This window comes from Opisthocomus hoazin, chromosome 2 (genome assembly GCF_030867145.1).
Source record: "Opisthocomus hoazin isolate bOpiHoa1 chromosome 2, bOpiHoa1.hap1, whole genome shotgun sequence".
NCBI classification, from domain to species: Eukaryota; Metazoa; Chordata; class Aves; order Opisthocomiformes; family Opisthocomidae; genus Opisthocomus; species Opisthocomus hoazin.
In genome coordinates, this window is record NC_134415.1 from 60,986,051 (window position 1) to 61,010,396 (window position 24,346).

At 41.2% G+C, this 24,346-nt stretch overlaps 1 long non-coding RNA gene across 1 annotated transcript in view; it reads right to left on the reverse strand.

The window, feature by feature from the left end:
- Window positions 1-2,369: 2,369 nt before the first annotated feature.
- Window positions 2,370-24,346, reverse strand: part of LOC142365571 (uncharacterized) — a 32,099-nt gene continuing 10,122 nt past the window's right edge. The window contains exons 3-4 of the long non-coding RNA XR_012766493.1: window positions 7,416-7,535; window positions 2,370-3,030 (exon numbers count right to left, since the gene is read on the reverse strand). This is a non-coding gene — a long non-coding RNA (uncharacterized LOC142365571). The remainder of the gene's footprint in view (window positions 3,031-7,415; window positions 7,536-24,346) is intronic.

Here is a 24,346-nt window from a genome sequence, read left to right on the forward strand (position 1 = left end):
TGATGCAAAAGGAGGTGGGCAGGGAAGTTAGTGCTAGTAACACTTTCGAGGATCAATCAAGTGCTCACCTTTTTGCTATCGCTTGAACTGTGGTGCCACTCTTACGGGACTTTAGACAACTGCTTGCTGAAGTGCTTGTAAAATCCAGCAGCTCCTCTTTGCAGGGATGAATGAAAAATAGCAAATAGGAGAAAAATAAATCGCTTGTTCCACATAAGAAAGGCTGGCTGAATCTGGCATTAAATAAAACTTCCTTAGCACGATGTAAAATTGCTCATGCACTGAGAAACCAGGTGGCCTGTCAGAATTTAGATCCAGACTGATATTGAGGTGTATTGGGACTTTGGTTATACAATTAAGTCAGAGGGAGCAGACTTCTTCACAGTATTAACCAGCCCATATATAACCTGCGGTTTGTCCTCTAATACTTATCTAGAAAGGGCTAAATCGTTTGTCTCTCCACTGACTACTGAAGGAATATGGACAGCTAACTTGGAATACACAATCAATTTTTCCATAGCTTACATTAGAGGACGTGGAACTGACCTGTAGTATCGTTCATATAACCAGTATCCTACTAAAACGTATTTTACAGAATTAAATTTAAAGAGCAGGGGAGGAGAATTTTGCCAGTAAGATTTGAAAATAGATGGATACTTAGCAAGACAGAAAGAAAAAAATGCTCTTCCAGACTGAAGGTGACCCAGGGGAGAAGGCTTGCATTCAACAGCAGCCAGATTGTGTTCTGGAAGGGAAAAACAGGCTTTCAAAAGTCTTGTTCCATATGTGATCGAATAGTAGAAAGTATATCAGGAAAAAAAACTCTACCATTTTGACTCTGTTACTTGCAGTGTCATTATTTAAGAGCCAGCATGGAGGCTGTGAGGGAGGGAAAGATGTTAACAGAGAACTTAAAGAGATGCAGCGTTGCGGTGGGTGGGAGATACTTTACACTATGTGGCTGTACTCTCCAGCTAAATCAGAGAGGGACTGGAAGTCTTTTTTAAGCGTAGGTTGCAAAGATTCAGCAAACCACATCTTGGATGGATTCACAGTAAGGAGTTTACATCTCTCATCTCTAAGCTATGCTTAAGTCCAGCATAAACATATCAGTGTTTGTCACTTAAGTACTGCCACCGGAAGTGCTTCTCCCAGCAGCATAGGATCTGTGGTGTTATTCAGCATCATTGTTTATCAAGAAAAAAATTAGAATGATTAAAGGATAGGAAAGGAAAGAAGTGGATGAAAAGCACTATTTAATATATTCAGTCACTCAGGGCATAAAAATACCTACAAGTCCAGAATGCAACTATATTGCACTGTTGGTTTTGTTGGTCTACATATCAGAAAATTGTCATTTACTTAGCAGGGCAGTGTTTATACACCAGAAGCAGCATATGTCTTAGGCTGACTATGTCGAGAAAGAAAGACGTAAGGAAGAGCCACAAGAAAGTAAACTGAGAATAAGAAAGCAGATTAATCTTTTGCAACCCAGAAACTGTCTGCCAGCTGCAAAACACCATTGCCTTGAAACAACACTACACAGTGATGGTCCTTATTTTCTGGAGACTCAGGCTTCACTCATGACTGCAGACAGGAGGGAAAATGCACCACAAGAATGTCACCTGTGGCATATTGGGCAGGAGACACTATTTAGCTGCTGTGCTCCTGACTCTATTCTTGCTGAAGCGTTGCAGAGTTGGACTGGGAGATATTGCTCACAAATTTTTAATAGCTCCAGTGTGTCCCTGCGTACTGCAGAGTCTGATAGTGATTTTGGCACTCCTGTGCCTGGCTGGATGGGTTTTGTGGAGGGGGAAGGAGACCAGTTTGACAACTTTCAGGCTTCTATCAGTTCAAGGATTAAACTATGAGCAAATCTACGGACACTGTGGCTGAACCCGGCCCTGCATGTGTATGGGCATTGCTGTTTGTAGTCAGTCAGTTTCAGAATAGTCTGTTCAAATTCCCTTGAGAAGTCTGCTCAAGAAACACCTCAGAACAATGGGAAAAAACCTAAATACTTGAAGGGAAATCTAAATTCCCTCTGTGCAGGGTGGCTATCTGCCCAGCAGTGTCCGTTTTTGGTCAGTCTTAGACATTGTCACACCATTGAAGTGCCTAAGAATGAATTGATGAAATATGCAGAAGCAAAGAGATTAAAGCATATGTTAAAGATATTATACATCATGTACTTGCCATTGACAGTGTTAATTTTCATGTCTGTGAATTTTGTGATCTTGTTCACCATAACCAGCATACAGATACATGAAGAGGAGCTAATGCATGTTTATTTCCAACTGATGTACTATAGCTGAATTAATACAAGCATCAAAAATCATCCTATTAGAACATCAAATCACACACAAGCCTGACATGGAGGGAGCAAGTGGAAGCACAGACCAGTTTTGTGTAATCCTATATAGGGATGCACTCTGTTGGCCCTATAGTTTGTCAGCAGAAAGTGGGAGGGTTCTGCTGAAATACAAATGATGTGAGCAACCGACGGGAATTTTTCAAGGACAGCAGCTGAGACATACTACACAATCATATCTTTGCTTAATTCTGGCTCACAGAGCTAACACAATGTTTGCCAAGATCATGAAGTGCCCAGAACTTCACAGCTTAGAAGTCCGTAAGTCCAGCCTCCCCTCTCCTCTGCCATGCTCCTTGCTGTGAAAAGAAAAATACTGGAAGGTTTTGAGAGGCTCCCCAGATTGACATCTGCTGTTCGATACCCACCTAATGAGCTGCTTAACAACTGTTACCAAAATTAATGAGTCAAGTCACAGTTGTAATTACCATATTGCAGATCACAGTATTGTATTAGATTACCACGGACTTCTATTTAGGAATATTTATACCATGACGACTGTTTAAAATGTGCACCAATGTTTCAGCAGATTGCATTGCTTTGTAGCCCATATTTATTAGGCTAGGCAGGAGTTATAGGAGTCTTATCAAGAATTCTTTGGTTCCAGCTTGCGGGGATCGATGAAGAGCTGATCTTAATGTAAGAATATCCAGGTACTGAAAAATACAAAAATGTTAAAAAAATCTTAATTATGTGTGTAGGCATGCACACCAAAAGAACAAGGATCTGATGATGAAACCATAATCTGGGGCCAGAAGCAAATTGTCACTTTCAGCATACATGAGTGTAAGTGGGCATAAATTACTCTGATTTAACTCCTACTTTCAGAGATAAGTGAAATGTCCAGAATACAATGCTCCAGGATTTTAGGATAACCGAGCATAGTTTCCTTATTTAGACCTATGCTTTCTTCTGTGTAGAAAAAGCTAAGAAACACAGTTCAGCAGAACAGCTTCCTATACATTAACTTGAAAAGACTGTAATTTTACCTTCCTCCTATTCCACTTTCTGCTGATGAACAAATCTTCTCCGCTTCATGAAAACAGATGATGTGGAAATAGTCAGGGTCTTTCTGCATTTGGATTCAGCTCCAATTTGTTTATCACTAATGATGCTTCAGTAGGCAGTGACACATACAAACGTGTGTGTGTCTGTATATATATACATATCTCCACATACAAGGCACCTGAATACATGCAGCAAAGCCAGCTGTTCAACGGCTGCCACTGTCTCTCAGAGCCAAATACCACATCGGGGAGGCACTGCCTGAAGCCTCTTCTCCATCTGCCCACTCCCATTTGCCCTCCTGCAGCCCACAGCACCTCACCACGTTTGTGGCAGAGGGCTCACCCATGCAGGTCACCGGCAAGCTACCAAAACCAGGAGGTGCATGCATCGTGTGATGAACAACTTAGAGACGCCTGCAATGACTGAGCGTTTGGCATACTCATCTTCGGATCTTGCAAGGGCAGTTTCAGAATGGTTTGTCTCACTTCCCCCATTTCCTGCTCCAAAGAGAGCCTGTTAGCACAGACAAATGAGGCAAGTCAATAACATCCGCCCGGACAGGATATATTGAGCCAATTCAAAGGTAGGTGGATAGCAGCTGCGGTCCTGCCTGTGTAATACTATAGTTGTTGCCATTGTGCAGTGAGTCATCAAGCCCCTTTTATTTACACTTTCATATAAGTGCTGGCAAACACTGATTTATGTGCTGAAAGCTGTGAAATGGGGTATGGGCATGTTAAAGAAAGAAACACACACACATGCATGCACAGACCGGCAACCTATCTTCAGCTTGTTCAGGAGAATTTTAAGCCACACAGACCTGAAACAGATTGACCTTTTATTACTTTTGAATTGAGGACAGATTTCCCCTTTAAAGGCTCAATTATATTGCTGGGCTTGTTTGCTTTTTATTATTTCAGAAGATGCCATGGTAACTTGGGCAATGAATTCGAGCTTAGGCTGTCTCATGTGCTGAATTTCAAGCTCCGAATTGTAGTTTGCAATTTTAATCAATCTATCTGGTGCCTGAAAAATTACTCTATTATATTTACTCTCAAAGAACATTTATGGCAGACGAGTTATAAGGACTGATATTTGACAACATGGTTCATATTCATGCCTGGTTTTGCCCATTGGAGAACATGGAGTTATTTTGGGAAGTATGTGATTCCTGGCCTTTTTGGAGAGCTTAATAGATTAATACTATCTGAAGTTCAGCTATAAAGAGCTGCTCTTCTGTCAAACTCATTCTATCAAGCATTCTTGAGTGGAATATCATCTCTGATTTTTCTAGGAGAAAATTAATTATTCAGACAACTAGACAGAGACTTTTATTCATTTTCTGTCTACCTGTAGAACTGCTTGGTTTAGTTGCCTAGTGCTTTAATAATCTATTGAGCTGCTCAGGAAAGCAGCACCTTGGTGCTAAAGATCATTCATGGTGTGGTTATTGGAAGGTTCTGATGCAGATGCTTTATGTGAAGCAGTGTTAGCATGCAGAAATCATGTGCATTACAGAATCAGTGTTTACCACTTTCTGCGTATTCTGGAAATGTAGAAAAATGCGAGTAAACATTATACATCCAACTTTGTATTTGAAACCATGACTATCCAGGTAATAAGCTTTTCCTATCTGAGGAGCTTTCAGAGTACCAATTCACTTACAGACCCTTGGGCTGGTGGAATCAGAAATCAGATTTATTTCAAGGTATTATTTAGTAGATCCCTATGAAGGAGGAAGGGAAGACAGGAGGACGGGAGGGACGGGAGACGAGGGGAAGAGAGGGAGGGAGAGAGGGAGGAAGGGAGGAAGGAAGGGAGAATGGGAGGAAGAAAGAAAAGGAGGAAGGAACGAAGAAAGCAAAGGCGCACATAACCCTCCAGTCAGTGTGCGTTATATCCCCATTTTCATCAGTTTCTCCACCATCACGATGCAGAAGATGGGGGGGGGGGGTTATCATTTTTGTATTATCTGAATCTATTGATTGAGTCAGAGAAATCTCTGGTGTTTTTCTGTGTGATAGCAAGTGCACTCTGAGATTTAAGAAACTGGAGTGGCAGGTGCTCTAAAATACATTGTCCATACAGACTCCGCAAGGCAGACTCTCCGGTTTAGGACTGTTGAAAAAAATCACCCCATTTTTTCTTATTTAGGGAGAAAAGGTTAACAATTATCTGACCAGTCATTCTGTGTCACTGAGTACAAGAAAATCTGGCATGTGAATCCTTATCCTTAATTTTATTTTTAGTCACCTAATTTGTTTTCCCATTTGATGATATCTTCAGCTGAATTTGTAAGCTGCTGATCTCTTGGTTTTTTGTCCTGCAGTGAATGTAATTGGAAACTCTTAACCATAGCACAACTGTTTTAAATGACACAGAAAGTAAACGAAGGCTGCTAGATTAGAAAGAATTCTCTCAATAGATTTGTGATTAATGTGCAACTATAACAAGAAATTACATGAAAACAGAAATGAGTAGGAAAGGTTAACCAGCTAAGACAGGAAATTATTTCAACAGCAGGGGTGAAAAAGAGAAAGAAAAGATAGTCTCTTTACAAATACACTTCTGACTTCAGCTGTTTCTCAAGAGCAATAGACTAGAGCTAAGAAGAGACCTGTAGGGCTAAAAGACATAGTTCAGATTAGAGATCAGCATTTGAGTCCTGGTTCTTATCACTAGCTTGCCTCCTAGCTCTGAGCAAGCCCAATGCCTCAATTTCTCTTCCTCTCTGTTTAGCCTAGAAACTCATTAAGAGTTTGCATAATGCTTAATGCCAGGTTGGCCAGCCTGGAAGCTATACGTGTATGTGGACACAGATAAAGTTTTCCATTGTCACACATCTCAGACTTGTACTCACTTTGACAGTGATTGCTCATTATGGTAAAATGTATCAAAGAGGAAGTCTATGTCCAGTTGTTACGAACACAAGGCTATCTGTGACTTTTTAAATTAAGAGCAGAACATATTCCCACAGACAGTAAAGAGTAATCTGATGTTTCAATAGGGAGCTCCCATGTGAAAAAAGAGGAGAGATGAGAAGTGAAACAAAACATTATTTGAGTAGGGGAACTGATGAACCAAATCTTTTTCTTGGGTAGATTATCTGTTATTGTAATAAAAGGTCAGATTATTGGTCTTTCCACTGCTAAAGGCAGTGAGAAGGGCAGAAAGGCCTGTCTCAATTTTCACAACATTTGTAGAATTACACCAACTTCTTCACCTCTGTTTATTTGTAAAATTTTCTTGAAAGTAGTCGATAGATTCAGAAGTTATAAGGAAACAACCTCCTTTGAGACAATATGCTCAGCTAAGTTATTTGTATAAGGCTGGTTTTCTTGGAAAATCTGGAAAATTGGGTTAACTCCCCCCCCTCACTCATTACTTCCATTAATTTAGCTTGCACAGTTTGTAGCATGCATTCCCAGATGAGCCAGCACAATACATGGCCAGTTCCTGCTCTATGCAGGCAACTGTTCCAAAATGAAGAAAAATTTATTTTAAAAATTTTGGGCTTTCCTCTTTTATAGCAAGGTGACCCATACAGGTCAAGTTTATATCTACTGTCCCTTCCAAGCCCAAACATTCTGTGATTCTGTGATTCTGTGGTCTTTGTCAGCTAGTCTATAAAGCTGTTATCAGAAACAGTGTCAAAAGCTTTACTAAAATTGCAGTAAACTGCATCCACTGCTTGCTGTTTACCCACTGAGCTAGTCAACTCTTTTTAGCAGACTATCAGCTTGATTAAATGTCACTTCCCCTTCATCATTCTGTCTGGTCTAGGATCACAGAATCACAGAATCACAGAATGTTAGGGGTTGGAAGGGACCTCTGTGGGTCATCTAGTCCAAGCCCCCTGCCGAAGAAGGGTCACCTACAGCAGGCTGCACAGGACCGCGTCCAGGCAGGTCTTGAATATCTCCAGAGAAGGAGACTCCACAACCTCCCTGGGCAGCCTGTTCCAGTGCTCCATCACCTTCAGAGTGAAGAAGTTCTTCCTCATGTTCGGACGGATCTTGAAGGCCGGTCTTACCAGTAAGGAGTGAGTTGAAGGTGCCATTGAGGCAGTCATCACTGGACTTCAAAGCAGGTGCTTTAAACAGCTTTCTCCAACCAGACAAATCCGTATCTCTGGATCACTGTTTATGACCATCTGTGGGATCAGGCAGATATTGCTTTATGTGTTAAACATTGATCACCTCGAGCTACCACTGCAGCCAGAAACATACAAGAAATGTGGTAAGAAAACCAAACAAAAGAAGCATCTGGAATACCTGAATGTGCCATCTATACTGTATGAATGTATCCTGACGTTTGCATTTGGCTTCAGACATTTCAACTCACCTGCTAAAGCAGCTTTCAGTCTCCAGAACTGTCTAGCAAATAACTTCTCTAAGGACAGTGGGTATGCAAGAGAGGTAATGCAAGTGCAGAGCAACTGAAATAAAGCCACGTTAACTTAAAGCAACAGGCAGGGATACAGTACACCTGTATCATGCTGGGAACGAACAATGTCCCCAGCAGGAACCAGTGTACTTCCACGGAACTCTTCATCTGCAGGACAGATCCCAGCTGAATGGAGGATTAGAAAAAATCAACTAAACATCAGGATTTGAAGACAGTAGAAGATGGACATTGTGTAAAAACAAAAGCAGATGGAAAACACTGGTTTTACTTCTACAAGCTGCATCACTCCCTTCTCAGGTCAGATTAGCACATTCATGCAGGGGGGAACGCAATCCTTTGAAACATCTCAAAGCTTCCAAAGTGTTTTGCGGTCCCTCAGTCATCTTCCTGCTGTTCACAGGCATCCTGTGCCTGTAGACTTCTCAAATGTTGCTCCTCAGAGACACTAGCCTGGCTCTTGGCGAGAGCATCTCTGCATTGCTAATGAGCAGACTTCCTTCCATACAAGGCACTGTGCTCTCATCTGATCCTATTTCCTACTATACGTCCATTCAATCATATCCTGCTTTGAACTTTTGCCCTTTTTAACACACTGTGCAGGCTTACCATCCTTAGACATAAAAATACACAGATATACTTAGGTTTATCTACCACAGCCAGAGCAGCCTCAGGGATAGTGATTTAACGGCTCTTGTTCTGAGGATAAAGTTGTTTATAAATATGGATGTAACTGGGCATACCTGTGGGAGGCAACTACACATTATCCCCAGGTGCCTCTCTAGGAGATCCAATTCATTTAGCAAAGCATCCTTCTAAATGCGCGTGCACACACGCGCGCACACTCACACACATACACACAGAGCAGCTGTTCAGATGGGCACAAAACAAGGATCTTTTCCACTGATATGCAAAGAAAAGCTGTTAGAATGGTGTAAAAGTCATAGATTCTGATTCATTTGGTCTGTGTTTCTATGTTCCTTCTATAGAAATATAAATAAACACAGAGAGGAACATTTTCTCCCAAAAGCTTGTTCCTTGTGAAACAAGCAGCCTGCATCTTTGAAGGAGACTACCTGGACAGAGCTGCTCCCTCCATTCAGTTCTTGGAGCTTGCTGCAGAACCTGGTGGAATGGGACATCCTGGAAGTTAAGCCAAGAAAACCACCCAGTCCAGTGTATGAAACCAACAACAATAAAAAAAAAAGCATTGTTTCCCAAATAGACTTTATTCTTTTTTCTCTGAGACTGCAGTTCATATCTTCTGCTAATACTACTGTGTTCCTCTAGGCTGCATGTCAGAGCTGGGAACACTGCTTTGCTCGTAATCCATGAGACAGCAGGCAAAGTTCATACTGGCTGCTCAAGAGGGTGTCTGGTGGGGTTGCAGGCAACAGGAGCAGCTATCACTGCAGAATGCACACCTTAGCCTGCAACTCTTGCTTAAGCAGGATACTCCGGGGCTGTGCCAAAGGGCTTTGCATCCCAGTGTATAATTGTGAATGCCACCGAGCAGCCAGATTAAACAACCACCTCTGTAAAAACTGTATCTTCAAAGATAACCAATGGATAAGACACCAGCTAGTGACATAACCTTTCAAATGATCTAATCAACCGATCAAGTATAGAGAGGAATAACCTTTTAAAATCATTAGATTTTGTAAGCAGATGGACAAATAATTAACTTCAAATTATGCAGCCAGGGAGTAATGTAGATTGCAGATTTCAAAGTCAAAACAACCATAGTTACAAAAGCTAGCGAATGTTGCTTATGGAAGGCAGGCCTCTTTGATTTTCACATGAGCCAGTCAGAGACAGACCAGCATGTTCTACTTCTTCTAACAATAATACACTGAAAAACAGCAGGACCAGTACTTTCCCTTTCCCCATTCGTTCTGGAAATGCTCCTCCTCTGAGCTTCTGAATCATTGGCTTTATTGCTATTTATATGATAGTAGTTCCCAAGATGATGCAAGGCAGTTTTCAGGCACTGGAAGTCAAGTCCCAAACATCCCAGCTTTTTATTTGTGTTTATAAAGGTCAATGTTAAAATGATCCTAAAGACAAAAGGGAAAACTGATGAGAAGTCATGTTTCCTTTTGTAAAGGGTGATAGACACATACAGACACAAGTGAAAGGTGGCAAACCGCAAAAGATTTCTGAAATCAAAAGAGAGTGCTAACACTTGTATATGAGGCAAAGGGAGTGGGAGGAACCACATCCTTTGTGCAAAACACTGCTACATGGACAAGCCACTGCTGAAGAAACCCTTTCTTTCTGGTAGGGGAATCCACAAGGGAGACAGTCAAAGACGGATGAGGAGAAAACGTGCATGAAAAAGGGCAAGGTAGAGAAGGTGAATGAGTGAAAAAACAGCAGTAGCACAGGGTTGACAGAAAACCAGCAGCTGGGAAAAGTAGAGCCCCTGAAAGTGTCCGTTACCAATAAAGAAGAGAACTGCAAAGTATTTTTCTCAGTTTCACTTATGGGTTGACACCGTGGGAATGTTCTCACTCCTGGCTTAGCTTGAGACAACCTCAGCCCAGTGACGAAAGGTTGCTCACTTCACTGTCTCATCTGGCTTGCACAGTGAGGAGGATGGAGACTCCGTATGAGATTTCAGATTCTTCCACACTACTAGAAAGCAATTTAAGACTTAAAAAAAAATGAAAAGAAAGGCAGAGGAGTTCTTCACCTCCCTCCTATCAGTTGCCCTGCTATCTAAACTATCTCCTAGGCTCTGTGCCTAAAAACTTTATGTGGCGCTATAGAAATGCAGAGTGATCTTTCTTTGCCTGAGAGCGAAAAGTGGTGTTAGTATAAAGAGAACAACCCCCCCAGGATTTACTGTACTCCAAGGACTCGGTCAGCTGGGCAATTTGTTCCATTATGACTAGTTTCCATATCACTGCAATACACTGATGGATACGTCTCTAAGATTAAAATCTGCTGTTACGTCAGTGCATAGCTAAATCAAGGGAGATACAAAGATTTAGTCTTTGTATCTATCTTGGTATCTAAAATGTTTCTGCATTCAAAACATCTCTTGCGGTATGTCAGTATCTATTTTAGGCTGTATTTACACGAAGGGCTTAACCTGCTCTCAAATTCCGGAAAAGGTCTTAAAAAGGCATGTAGCTATGTACAGGCTTTTTAGCTGACTTAAAGATTGGGTGCAATGCCTGAAACCTATCATTCCTTGACAGATGGGCTAGAACTCAGGTGTCAAGTCCCAGCTTTCTAAAGCATCCCATGTGGATGGGCTCGGACCTGAACTAAGGTGCAGTTTCTCCTTGTCATACTCCTACCACATGAAGGTGAGCTCTGAATACCAAACTTTCATGCACAAACTGCTCTACCTGTCCTTCTGCCCACCTTGCTCAACACTGTAAGTGATACAGACTGACAGAAGTTTTCTACAGCTTGTTCTCTTTGTCTGCAGCCTGTCTTTAAAAAAGTGGTCAAAGGCAATTCTTGTAAACTTTTGATACTCTCTGGATTCTTGGCCAGTACAGGCAATGAAAGGAAGATCTTCCAAATACTGTGTGTATAGCACCGTAATCCACACTCTATAATAATGCTGTCAATATTTTAAATTTTTTTTAATGATGGATTGTTTAATATATTTTTTTGTTTAAATCTTCGTTGTTTTTGAAAGACCGTTGCAAGGCTTGACTGCATTTTCTGTGGAGATTATAGGGAGGGGAAGGGTGGATGCTTATCACCCACCACCTGGAGAGGCTGAATGCACAAAAAGATGTAAAGTTTAGATGTGAATTTGCAAGGCTTGATTCCCTGTCAAAGCAGAGCTTGAGCTCAATTACCCAAAGTCATGTTGAAGTTGACTAGCCACCTGCTAGAGTATGAGCGAGAAACGGAAGGAACACCTGTAAGATAAGACCTGGCAGGAGGTAAGGAGGAAGTCATCCTTGAAAGGGAAGTAATAGAAAGAGGAAGCAAAAGACTATGCTGAGAACTAGTGTTTTCCAATACTTTAGTCTCAAAGCCATGTGTAAGTGTTTATGCCTCAGTTCAGTAAGCAAGAAGCTACTTACAAATAAACCAAGATGGAGAACCACACCACAACCCAGATGGTTGATGGTGGTTCTCCTCAGACTGATGGTTTGATGTTTGGATTTAATCAGGATTTCTGAAGATGGAGAACCAGAAGTAATGAATTCTTGCTGCCACGCTAATTTCCAGATGCTGTCATGTTTTATGAATATTTCCTCATTCACTAACAGTTCAGGTAAAACATAAAGTACTGTCCTGGTTTTGGTTAAAACAGAATCAATTCTCTTTTAGTGAATCTTCCTCACAGCTAAGTTCTTCTAAGCAACTGCATTTTTCTGAAGTTGGCTGCATATTTTACAGACAGTGCCCGCTCCAAAGCTGGTAACACCTAATGTTTATAGTTTTACTGAGTTAACAGTAGGAATGGAAGGCAGAAAAAGGCCCCAGTTTATAATTATTATTACAGCAGCCAAGGTCACCGATAGACACTTTAGGTTCCGCAAGTGAGGAGTCGTAAAGGGTCGTATTTGCAGAGAAGGGTGGACAGAACAGATGACCTGATATCGACCAACACGGTGTTCCATGCCATACACGTCATATTCAGTTTAAAGCTGGGAGATCACAAGGGTTTCGCTCTCTTCTTCCATGGCCAGCTGCTAAAGGGGACCCTGCTCCTTGTCCTGCCTGCGATCCTAATCTGGATTCCGATCTGTGCATTCCTGAGTCCAGTTCCCATCTACCGCTGAGCCCAGTCCTGGACTTCTTGGTGCCTGCCTGGCAGCCGCTGGCTCAGTATCAGTTTTGTATATTTTGTTTTATTTCTCTTATTTCTAATATTACTAATATTATTAGTGTTCTTAGTACAGCTGTTTTAATATTCAATTTGTAAGTCTCTCTCCCTTTTCCTCCTTTTTTCCTTCCCATGGTGGGGGGGGGGGACAGGGGTTAATAGAGAGCATCTGCCACAATGTTTATTGTCACCCTGCTCTAAATGGTGACAACTAAAAGTCTGAAAAACCACGGAGTTAACTAATCTCTAAGAAATTACATGGATTGGTATCCACAGAGCAGTTTCTCCTGAGTCCCTCTTCTACCTAGTATTTTTCATTGATTCATTTATTGTGTAGACAGCTCACCAGTATGTGCTCAGAACTGTTTCTAGATACACTGTCTGAGACTGTGATAATAAAAAAAGATAGTCACCTGGTTTCCCAGTACAATGTTATTTACTTCTTGCAAATAGCAAAAAAATCATTCAGACTGTAGGCTCACTACATCTGTAGTTGTTAGCAGACATCTGCCTCTCAGCTTCCTTGTTAAACAGAGAAAAACGGGTCCAAGCTGAAGTCCCTAGTCTTACATAAGTAACTTCTGAGAATTAGAATTGAGGTACCAGGTTGAAGTACCCATTAACTAAGCTTAGTGTGCTATGGAGATAAAGTGCAATCCAGAAAGAAATGATTGATGGTGAGAATAGCCTTTCCTTACTAGATTGTTCTGCAATACAGAAGCAGAGCTGAAGTAAATGTAACAGCAAACACAGGAACATCTTACTCAAGAAACAGAGAGAAGAGCAACTCAGTGTCAACACTGGATAATCAGGTGATGCTCACTGGCTGCTCTGCAATTTCTGTAGAAGCTCTTCTCCAGAGAAAAAAATCCCACCTAAAAATAAATCAATAAATGCTAGGGATGCAGAAGTAGGTCCGTAGCAAGTCCGCTGAATCTCTTGGAGGAGGGCTCATTTTTGAATTAGTCTTCATAAAGCTCATATTGTTGATTCTGTCGCTATTTATATTTCCTTAGTACTTAGAAGTCTGACTAGAGCCTCATTTTAGCAGGCATCAATCAATTTTGCTTATGTCAAAAAAATGACCATCTGTAACACCTTTCCTGAAGAATGCAACATCTGGAGACAATTTGAATGTGAAAGTTTCTCTGTTCCACAGAAAGAACAGTCAAAATGGCAGTACTTAATAGCAGGCAAAGGACAAAATCCATTGCCCAATGCATGTTTTAGTCCTTGCCTTTTCCTCAGTCTGAAAGTGAATACCTGAAACAGAACATTTCTGTGGTAGCTGGCCACTTGAACTGCAAGAAGTTCCACCATCTAATCATCATACTAAAATTCATGGTTTAAAAGAAATAATGTATGTTTATTATGCTCTGTGAAGAAGGCTAAGTAAAATCCATTCTATCAATACCATTTTTTATGTTCTCTTTCAACCCTCTTTACTTTCTTTATATTTGCCCCCTTTTCTTGTTTCCAACTTAATTGCAACAAATGGCTCCTAAATTAGTGCAGCTGAATGTCTGACAAGGTTTGATTCTATACCTGACCAACACTAACGCTGCCTAGACTTTGGGGAGAAGGGTGCATCGGTGTCACATATAAGTTTTATTTACATTTCTAAGAGAGGTGAGAAACAAGAACACATAGTTTGAACTCATCTGCAGTGCCTTTGCAGGGGGTTCAACTCTGATGGCGTATGAGTCTCCTGAGCCAATTTCAAGACTACACAGTCGCCTTCCCTTTATCTTCATGAACTGTGTCCTAGTGGGCTGAATAACATGGTGATTTTTGCCACTTCTCGCATTTCTAGATGAACCCGCTCTTCAATCAAAGATGATGAAGTGAAATGAAATTATGAAAGGCAGAAAACATAGAGCCCAAAGTGTGACCTAGGAATCTTAATTTTCCTCAATCATTTCTGTAACAGAATGCAAGTCTGCAGCAGCAGGGGTGAAATTATAGTACAAATTACCATGCTATGCCAGATAAATTATTCTCTGCAGCACAGTTATTAAGTGATAGATAAATAACTAACACTGTAGGACTGATTGACAAAATATAAGTGACCTGGAGCTAAGCAGGGCACCATGGAAATAACATTGCAGAGACACTAATATTTTAACACTGAAATGAGATTTTCTGAAGCAGAAGAATCTTAAAATAGTACATGACTAAGCCAGCTACAAGTTAAACAGGTACTAAACGCTCTTCAGCTGAGAACTCCTAGCTTCGTGACAGGTCTCATGTAAACATTTCTTAAATACAAAACTGAGTACTGGTGCATGTTCTCCATCTGTGGAGGACACAAAACTAAGCTTTAGACTCCTGCTATGAAAGAGCGACTGTTTTTTTTTCCCTTCAAATAGATGTTAGTAGATGGCTATCTTTAACAACAGCTTCAAAGAGAATGTGGGACATAGGCTCAAAGGTTATTCAGTGACACGGTGTCCGCAAGGTTCAGAAGCAGAGCTAATAAAGAGAGAAATGATTCAGACTGTTGTCAGAGTGAGCCCAAAAAGTCACCATCTACATGGATTCTCTGGATAATTATCTCCATTATTTCTACAGCTGGGACCTGTTACAATTGGAATATTTCTTTGCAAAAGGCTATTGTAGTAGAACAACTTTTGGCTCACTATTTGTGATTTCTCATATTTACTCCATGCTTTCTACCAGAACTTGTGATGTGTTTATGCAAAGGATGATGCTCGTCTTGAAAGAAAACAGTTCTGCTCAGGTCATCCCTAGGAGAAAAGAAAATTCCTATACAACCAAACATAAATACACCACTCTCATAGCACAATTTTTGACAAACAAAGCAAGCTTGGTTAATAGCAAGGAGAAGACAACCAGCTTTTTAGAAACTGAATGTCCATCTGACATTGAGCAAAAAAGGTGACTGGGAAAGAGACAACCTGCGCCATGTTCCAGAGCAAAAGTAGTGATTGAGTGCAATCAGAAAAGTGTATTATTACACCAGAAAAAACACGTCATGAAATAAAAGTGGTGAAAAGCATGCATGTTCTTAACCCATATTTTTATAATCTTTCTGCTAACTAGCAAAATTTGTTCTGAAACACTCTTGTAAGGTCTTTCATCCATAAGGTGCTGCATAACAAGCAAACTGTTTATCTGAGTCCCTATGAAGCTGGAGTATGGGAAAGTGAATTACTGTGGAGACAGAGATAAGCAAGGCAGCTTTCTGGCCAGTGGCAGCTGAAGAGGTCACTGGTCTCTTAAAGGTATGCTACACATAGGATCTGATACCCAGGTACATGCTCCAAACAGCATTCTGGCCCCATGATGGGTGAGAAAGCGTGACTAGTGTATAACTATAATTGGTGAGGAAGTGAGCCAATATTTTGATACTGCTCTTTATTTCAGTGAAATGCCTACTGTCTGAGGAACTCAAAATATTTCATAAAACAGCATTGACATGTTGCTTAGAATGACACAGAGACATCTTTTGCCTATGTGTGTGTCACCACCCTCATCAGAGAGTACATCATAGTTAGAGAGAAGTTACACAAGGCTGAATAATAATTGCACAAGTCACGTGGATATTTAAAATCAAATGAAGTCTGTCTAATTAAGTATCCATGTGATTTAATACAGAACTCCAGCAGAAATGAGGGATTCCTACTATAGATTAATAGTGAGTATCTCACTAGAGAAGGTTCCTGTGTGATGGCCCCCACAGAGTCATGGCCTCTAATCTTTCACAAACACAGAACAAACTGAAAAAGAAAGTAGAGAGAAAGGCAGAAAAAAATACACTCAACTAAAGAGACCCACCCAGGAAATAATATGAATGTTCTGGACGTTGATAAGCAATGGAAGCAAGCAATAGGGATCAGGCTGAAGACCAGATTCAGATACATCCGGTAGGAAGCTGACCTGTGGGTAGCAGAAGCCACAGAAAGGAAGCAGCATAGCTGGCTTACTGCCTCCTTAAGGCAGAACAAAATGCTGTCAGGTGACAGTAAACACAAAGAGATTGAAGAAGATGGCTCTCTGGAGAAAGGCCCTTGTCAGAACTTTTAGAACACAAGAAAAAGAAAGGCAGATTTTTGTTTTCTTGTTTTCAAGTCAATTTTGAAACTGACTGTAGCTCTGTAGGGAAGAGAATTGTTCCCTAGGGGAATTAGGGAAGTTGTAGAGTTCAAATAGAATGAAGAACAGGGGGGAAATCGATAGTTTTTCTCTAGAGGATTGATTTCAGTAGTTGGTGCCTCTAGAATCAAGGCAGAAATTAAAAAAAATAAACCCCCCATCTCTAAATTCTTAAATATTGCAAAAACTTACAAAGGCTCAATCATTTGCAGTGTGACTTCTGCAGTTTTGGACAAACCTTGCTGTCTAATATTTCGTGACAAATCTGGGGAGCACAGGAACAGAAACTCCTTGAGGGGATGCTCCTTCTTTCCTTGCACCTTGCCTCATCATCCATCAGTTTGTTTCTTTGCTCTCTGAACATTTCCTGTGCCCACAGAAAAAAATACTGTAAGGTCATGTAATCAGCTGGTATCCTAATATGTGCATATTCTATCTAGCATAACAGGGCTGATTTAAGGATGGGTGGCATTTCCTGACCTTTAGAATGCAAGATGCTTTTATCCTAACCAGTGAGACCCTGATATAAATAATCCAGATACTAAAACTTGGCTTAATACTTTCCCTTTAGACCTATTTCAATAGCTACATTTTCTTGCAGCAGACATCTAGGTGGTATTCTCCTACTCTTTGCACAGCCAAGCAAAACCTTATAGCTCTGCCCTTAATTGGTAGTGGCATATTGAGAAACACTGATGGTTCTGTAAAGTCTTGCATGCTTAAGAAGATCACTGTTGTCTTTAATGTTCACATCTCCTGAAATGGCAGGCGTTTACCTTTCTTTCTCCCCCTCCTCCCTGCTTCATATACCTCTCCCCAGACAAAATCTTCACAGGAAAAAAAAATCAACTGGAAGAAGGTGGTTTCAAGCAAAGCAAATTATGTTTTCTGCTTCACTGGACTATCTTCTGCCCTGCAGTATGGGAGATATCCCAGAACGTGCATACCAGACCCAGGGAGCTTCCATCAACCAGTGACATTTCTAAAGGAAAGCAAGTTGCTGAGAGTACCAAGATGAAAGCTTAGTGAGCTGACTTGAATTTAATGGAATATATTGCATTCTAGATTATTGCTGTGTTGGTTTAGTGCTGTTCTGGGCAGACAGCTCCAAAATCTCATTGAAGCAGCTTCTGCCATGACAATGCTTCATAGTTGTTTTCTTTTGACACCAAAGGAGGATATGAAACTAGAATAAGAAAATGTCATTATTCCTCAAGCTCCCCTCAATTTCTTTTACAAGAATTCTTTGGTGTAGACAGCCCTCCAGAACAATTTGTACAGCCACTCATTGAAATGAACTGTAAGCAGACTCACAGAGACAGAATTGCTTCAATGGAAATACGCATTCTAAGTCCCTGCTGAACTCTGTGCATCTTCAGTGATCTATGCATCTTTAGTGGTATGTGGGCTTTGCTGGAGTTCACATACAGACTCAGCACGGTCAGTGTATCCCATTTGTACAGTACAGGACTGTACCCATACTGAGCAGAATCTGTATGCTGCTATTGAGTCTCTTGGGAAAGACGTCAATATTTGGGAAAGCACCAAACCCCTTCTCTTTCCCTGCAGCATCAGCTCTCAGTCAAAGCAGCAGCCAGGAGGACAAAGCATCCTGGACCTCCTTGTACCATTCCCCCCGGTGTGTTTCCTGCAGACATGTCCTTGGGAGGGCCTGAAAGTGCAGCCAGGGCTGTCCAGTTGCTTCTGTTATGAGGGACTGCAACAGTGAGGAGCAGAGGGAAGGAAAAGACAAAATTTGAGACGGCCATTCTACTCTGGGGCAGGGAATTCACCCTACATGACTACAGGATGTGTGTGCTGACTCAGTTTCTGCTTAAGAGAATGATTTGTGGTGTTGGGTAGAGCAGAAACTTTCTTCAGAAAATGGCAGTAGTTCAGAACAGCAGGAGAAAGCTGAGACATTATCCTCAAGAGCAGCTGTAGGACTGTGTCACAGCAAGAGCTCCAGGGGGAAAACTGAGTTAGCCGAAGTTGCTTCTGGAAGCACATGTGGCAAATTACCAGCTGGGATGCATTTTGGGATGCATTTTGGAAGTATATGGTTCATTTTCACTCAAATGAGGTAAAATTAGTCACATGTCCATGGTCCACAGGTAGTCTGTAGATCTGAAAAAAGCTTAACCTACATCAGCTTTCTGTTCTCCAAAACACTTGGTATGCGGAGTCTTCCACCAGTACTCCTCAAAATGATTTGCAAACGTTGTTTCCCAGGGCCCATCCGCCTATGCTGTAATAACATTATCCATCCAACCAGACATCTCCCATGCAACTAACTACTTCAGCTCTCCTACTCGCTTGTCAGAAAAGCTCACTGCGCTGGTGGTGCTGATGCTTGCAACAGAATTTCATCATCCTTACTTGAGTCTCATAAAAGGGTGGAGGCTAAGCAACTTTTAGTTTTCTGGCAGGTGCTTGGAATTGCCTCTGGGGATGAATCTAAGCGTGGCAGAAATAAGTAGGTTCTTTCTCAAGGCTCAAGTTTTTGCTCTCATATCTGCTCTGAAGGCTCTACCCAGCATCAGCCCAATTCCTCCCCAAATACCTAAAGTTTTCCACATTCTCTGCATGTTTCAGAACCAGGACGACCTAAACCCAAGTATTTTTTCTGCGTATATCACAAACCTGGGCAAAATTTAAGCTAATTGAACATGAATATGAGATTTGCTCTAGGGCAATGTCTTAAAGAGATGATGAATTTAGGGGTTGTTTCTAGTGGAGGGCTTTTCTTGTGTTACCTAATACTTCATGAGAAATCTTGTTTCAAACAAAAGCATTGAAGGAAGCCCAGATATTTCTATAAATTCCTCCTGTTTACTGCCTATTGCCCTGCAGTTCAAAACTGATCCTGACACTAGCAATTTACAAGGGTGGATTCTGTGGCCAAAGGCACAGCATCTTGGAGGATTCAAGACAAACCCAAGTCCACGTCCCAGCCTAGAAATGGGTCAGCTCCAACCCCTAAGGAAACAGGCACATCCTGTGTGATCCAATAGACTGCAGTACAACTCCAGGGCTTGACATCTGTGTTTAGGCTTCTCTCCCCAAAACCCATTTGCTTTAGAAGGTGGGATGTTGGGGAGGAGGGAGAGGAACCGTAAGAAACAAATGACTAACTGCAAGAGGTAGCAATTGGACTCAGCATGTTCTGCTAATACACACCTGATAAAAAGTATTTTTTTTCTCCTCACTGCAAGCAACCAGTTTTATTAACATTGAACGATAATGTGGAATGACTGTGGGGGAAAAATGTTTAAAATAATGAAAAGAAACCCTGCAGGTGAGCAAGACTGATTTTAATAAAAGCAACAGAAGAAATATATCTCTGGGACATTTTCTTCCCTCCCTCCCCCTTTTTTTGAAGGGTAAGATGTGCCGAATCTGGCGTTGTCAGTCTTACCAGCAGGAGGCCAGTGACAGGTTGAGCAGTGTGGCTGACAAGACTGAAGTCAAATCTCCAACAGGAGTAGTGCAGTGAGGAATGGCAAATATTACAGATTATGTGGGGGAGAAGGGATGCACCAAGGTTATTCAGATATCATTACACACAGCAAAAATAAACCCTGAAACAACAACAACCCACAACCAAATCAGAATGACAGCTCTGCAAAAAACAGCAAGAACTGAACTCCATCAGATTCAAATCATACTGAATTACAGAGAAAAATATAACTAGCACCAGATACACATTACATCTCACACTCCTTGAAGGGGGCAGACAGAGTTGCAAAGGGCTCATATTCTTGTGAAAACACAAGTCTTGGTGCTTTCAGATTACACCCAGGCTAAAAGTGATGGATGCAGTCCAACATGATACCTTGTCAGTATTGCATTCTGCAGTGACCACTTAGTTCCTGCTCAGCATTTTACTGTCCAAGACTTATCACGTAATGGCAGTGTCACTCCCACAATAATTACTCACTGAAGTAACAGCTACATGTATGTGTAGCACGTTAGATTTTCACAGTATGTGACATTTTTGCTGGTATGATGAAAAATCAACATTTGTGCTCAAAACTTTGAAGTGGTTTCTCTGCAACATGTTGTGCTAAGCTTTTTTTTTTCTCCCACTTGTCTTCAGAAGCCATCTCCTCACGACAGTCACTCTTCAGGACGGCAGCAAACCACTTGCTGAGCTATGAAGTCCTATTAATCAGAGGAATTCTTCTTGTAGTTTTTACCAGCATTCTGCAGCAGCTGGTCTTATCTACCACACTTCTTGTTGGGACAAGAGAATTTGAAGGCTTTCCCAACTTTGCGTCTTGCAGGTTGGACCACCCTCTTAGGCTTTAATGGTCTTTTGGACTTTTGCACATTGTCTGCACCAACTAGATGTTTTATCGCAATCCCTATCACACAAGAGCGAATTTGGGAAGCTTCTGTCCTCAAAAGCAAGTAAGTGGGAAAAGGATTCTTTGATATTATGTCCTGTGAAGATCCTTTTTTTGAGAAATAGACATTAAGTGTCAGCATGGATCTCCATTCCAGAGAACGTCTACATCATATCTATTCAGTCTAGTAGGCTGGCCACTAGGATAATGGGGTCCCAAGGGCAGAGCTGGGTGAAAAGTGCTCAGTGTCAGTTTACTCACTAAAAAACAAAAAGAAAAAAAAGGAAAAAAAAGGAACAAAAAGAAAAAGAGAGTGACAGAGAGAGATCAAGAAGAAGCAACAGCAGATTTAGGGCAGAAGAGGGAGATAAGTCCTATTTGCAAATGTTGATCACATTTGGTGATTAGTCTCAGCCAAGAAAAATGAAGGAGGGTTTTTTTGGTAAGATTTCAAAACAAATCTGGATTTCTCTTCTGAAATAGGATTTTTCTTGGGAAAGAACAGAACTAAATAAAAAGACAATGAGAAAGGTCTAGCCTCAAATAACAAATCAGAACACTTGGTGTCAGGATGAATGCAATGTTTCAGTTCAATATCATCTCCCTCCCCTCTCTCTCCCCCCTCTACTTTAAATGTCATAGCTACAATGTTCTATTTTATTTTAAAACACATTTCTCCTGTTCAACTGCATAAATAAATAAATAAATAAATAAGCTGTTACTCACAAAGCTCTGCTTAGGGGAGCTAGAGCTGGGTCTGACAGAATTGTTTCAAATGTGCACCAAAGATCATGGCTGCATGCACTGTCACGTAATTCAGGGGTGAATTTATCTGGGGAAGAAGGGGCAAGAAGAGAGGAAGAGGAGGGAGGAAAGAGGTTGCATTTCCTGGCCTTACTTTGCACAGTAATCCACTGCTCTGTGGTAGAGTGTGTTCACAAAGAAAATTTCGTGAACTCCCATGTGACGCACTTGTAAGATGCCAATAACGTTGGCTGTCTGATGAGAGCAGCTTTCACACAGCTAGTTTATGGTTTTCCCTCTCAGCAGTAACTTTGAATTTATCAGAACAGGCTGTTCTACATATATGGCTGACATTGCAATTTATTGTATCCCACACATTATACCCAAGCATATGTCCCTATGTGAAATGCTGTTTTACCCATTCAGCATTCACGCGTGGATGATTTCTTGTGCCTAAAGTATTTAATCTAATGGGAACTTTTAGTATACACAACTGCAGGCACTAAGATTAAGGATTTAAAATACTAGACCAATATATTATATAAATGAAAATCTCTTTGGCACCTACAGATATAATATAGTATTTGGGCTTTCTGACCTTGAGTACAATTTCCATATACTCATAAAAAATTGATAGCACTTCTCATTATCCATTCCCCTCTCCTCAGCCTGCCCGCCCTCCTCTCCCACATCACAGCCGCCACCTCCGATTCCCCAGTCCTGTACATCAGCCTTACGGTCACCTCCGGAGGTCTCTGGGGGCAACTCTTTCAGGCTCTGTAAGGAGGCTGCTGTGCTCTGTAATCCCCAGGAGCCTATCAGGGAGCACACCTCTTCACTCTCAGTCAGGAAATCGACACGCTCTTATTCCCAAACATGAGATGCAAAGAAAGCTTTCCACAGCTACATGTGTCTTTAAGTCATCTGCAGCACAGCACTAGGTTTCTCAGAAACCCGCTTCTCTGAGGCATCCGTCAAGCAACAGCTCAGGTTCTACCCATCCTGTTGTTCAGGCATCAGCACAATAGTTTGTTCCGAGTATTTTGGGGGTTTTATTATTCCAGTTTTAAAAAAGGCTTATCGCTTCTATTGATTGAATTAATAAGAGAAAAAGCTTTAATGAGGAATAATGTGTATCTAATTATTAATGTACTATAGAACTTAGCTTTTATATTGCAATTTATATTGCAATTACCTTCTTTGTGATATAAAGCAGAACAATACAGAGGAAGAACTTCTTTATTAATGCCTAATAGCATGGTAATTTAAAATATTCGAGTTTCTTTAATAAGGTGCTCTATGAAATGTTACCTAATTTGACAAGATTAATTATACAATTAATTTGAGACTGCTCTCAATTAAATTAGTAAAAATTCTTAAGAATACAGGAACCTAACATGAAGTGAGATACCTATTAAACAGGATATTAATTAGACAGAGATGAAATAATGCATGCTTTGTTAATATAAAGGGCATTGAGGAGTCGGTAAAGATGTATTATTTCATTACTTTAATAAAATAAAGGTAGTCCAGGCACAAAACAATTTCAGAGAATCCTTCAGAAAACTGTGTAATAGAAATCAGCATTAGTTCTGTTACAAAGACTGAGGGGCCTGTTTCTAACCTCAGGCCAGACTTATACCAAGTTGTTTGATCCTGTGGAGCTACTCCAGTGCTATTGCAGGGTAAATTCACATACAGTACCAATGGGGCAGTAGAAGCAGGAGGTGGATGTCAGTCTTGGATTAGAAAATATGCTCCAGTGAAATCTGTATAAAAAGATGGAAAAAACTGATGCATCACAACATCATAAGTTCATAAAATGAGATGGGGTAGCATTCAGGATGTTGGTGGGAGGGAACAAGGCCAAATGCAGGATCACAACCATGGACCTCAGAAGGGAGGACTTTGTCAGGGACCTGCTTGGAAGCATCCCATGGCATATAGTCCTTGAGAGAGGAAGGGTCCGGGAGAGCTAATTGATTTTCAAGAATCTCCTCCTCCAGGATCTAGAATGGCCCATCCTGCCTTGCCAAGCAAAGGTGGTAGGAGGCCTTGCATGAATGAACAAGGGTCTCCTGACAAAACTCCAGCATAAGATGGAAGTGTACAAGAGATGGAAAACAGGAGTCAAGCAACCCAGGAGGAATACAGACACTGTCTAAGTTTGCAGGGATAAGGTTAGGAAAGCCAAAGCCCACTGGGAGCTGAATTTGGCAAAGGACATGAAGGGCAAATAGAAGAGCTGCTACAGGTACAGTGGCTGCAAAAGGAAGACTAAAGAAAATGTTGCCTGCTGCTGAATGGGAATGGGAACCTTTACAAAAAGTCATGGAGAAGATGAAGCTCACCATGAATTCTGCACCTCTACTTTTACTCATAAGACCAGCCTTCCATATCGCAGGCACCAGAGACCAGGAGGAAGGTCTGCAGCAAGGAAGACTTTCTCTTTGTGAAGGAGGTAGGGCATACACAAGTTCCTGGGACCTGATGGAAGACACCCACAAGTGCTGAAGAAGATGGCTCGTGAGGGCGGTCTTGATTATC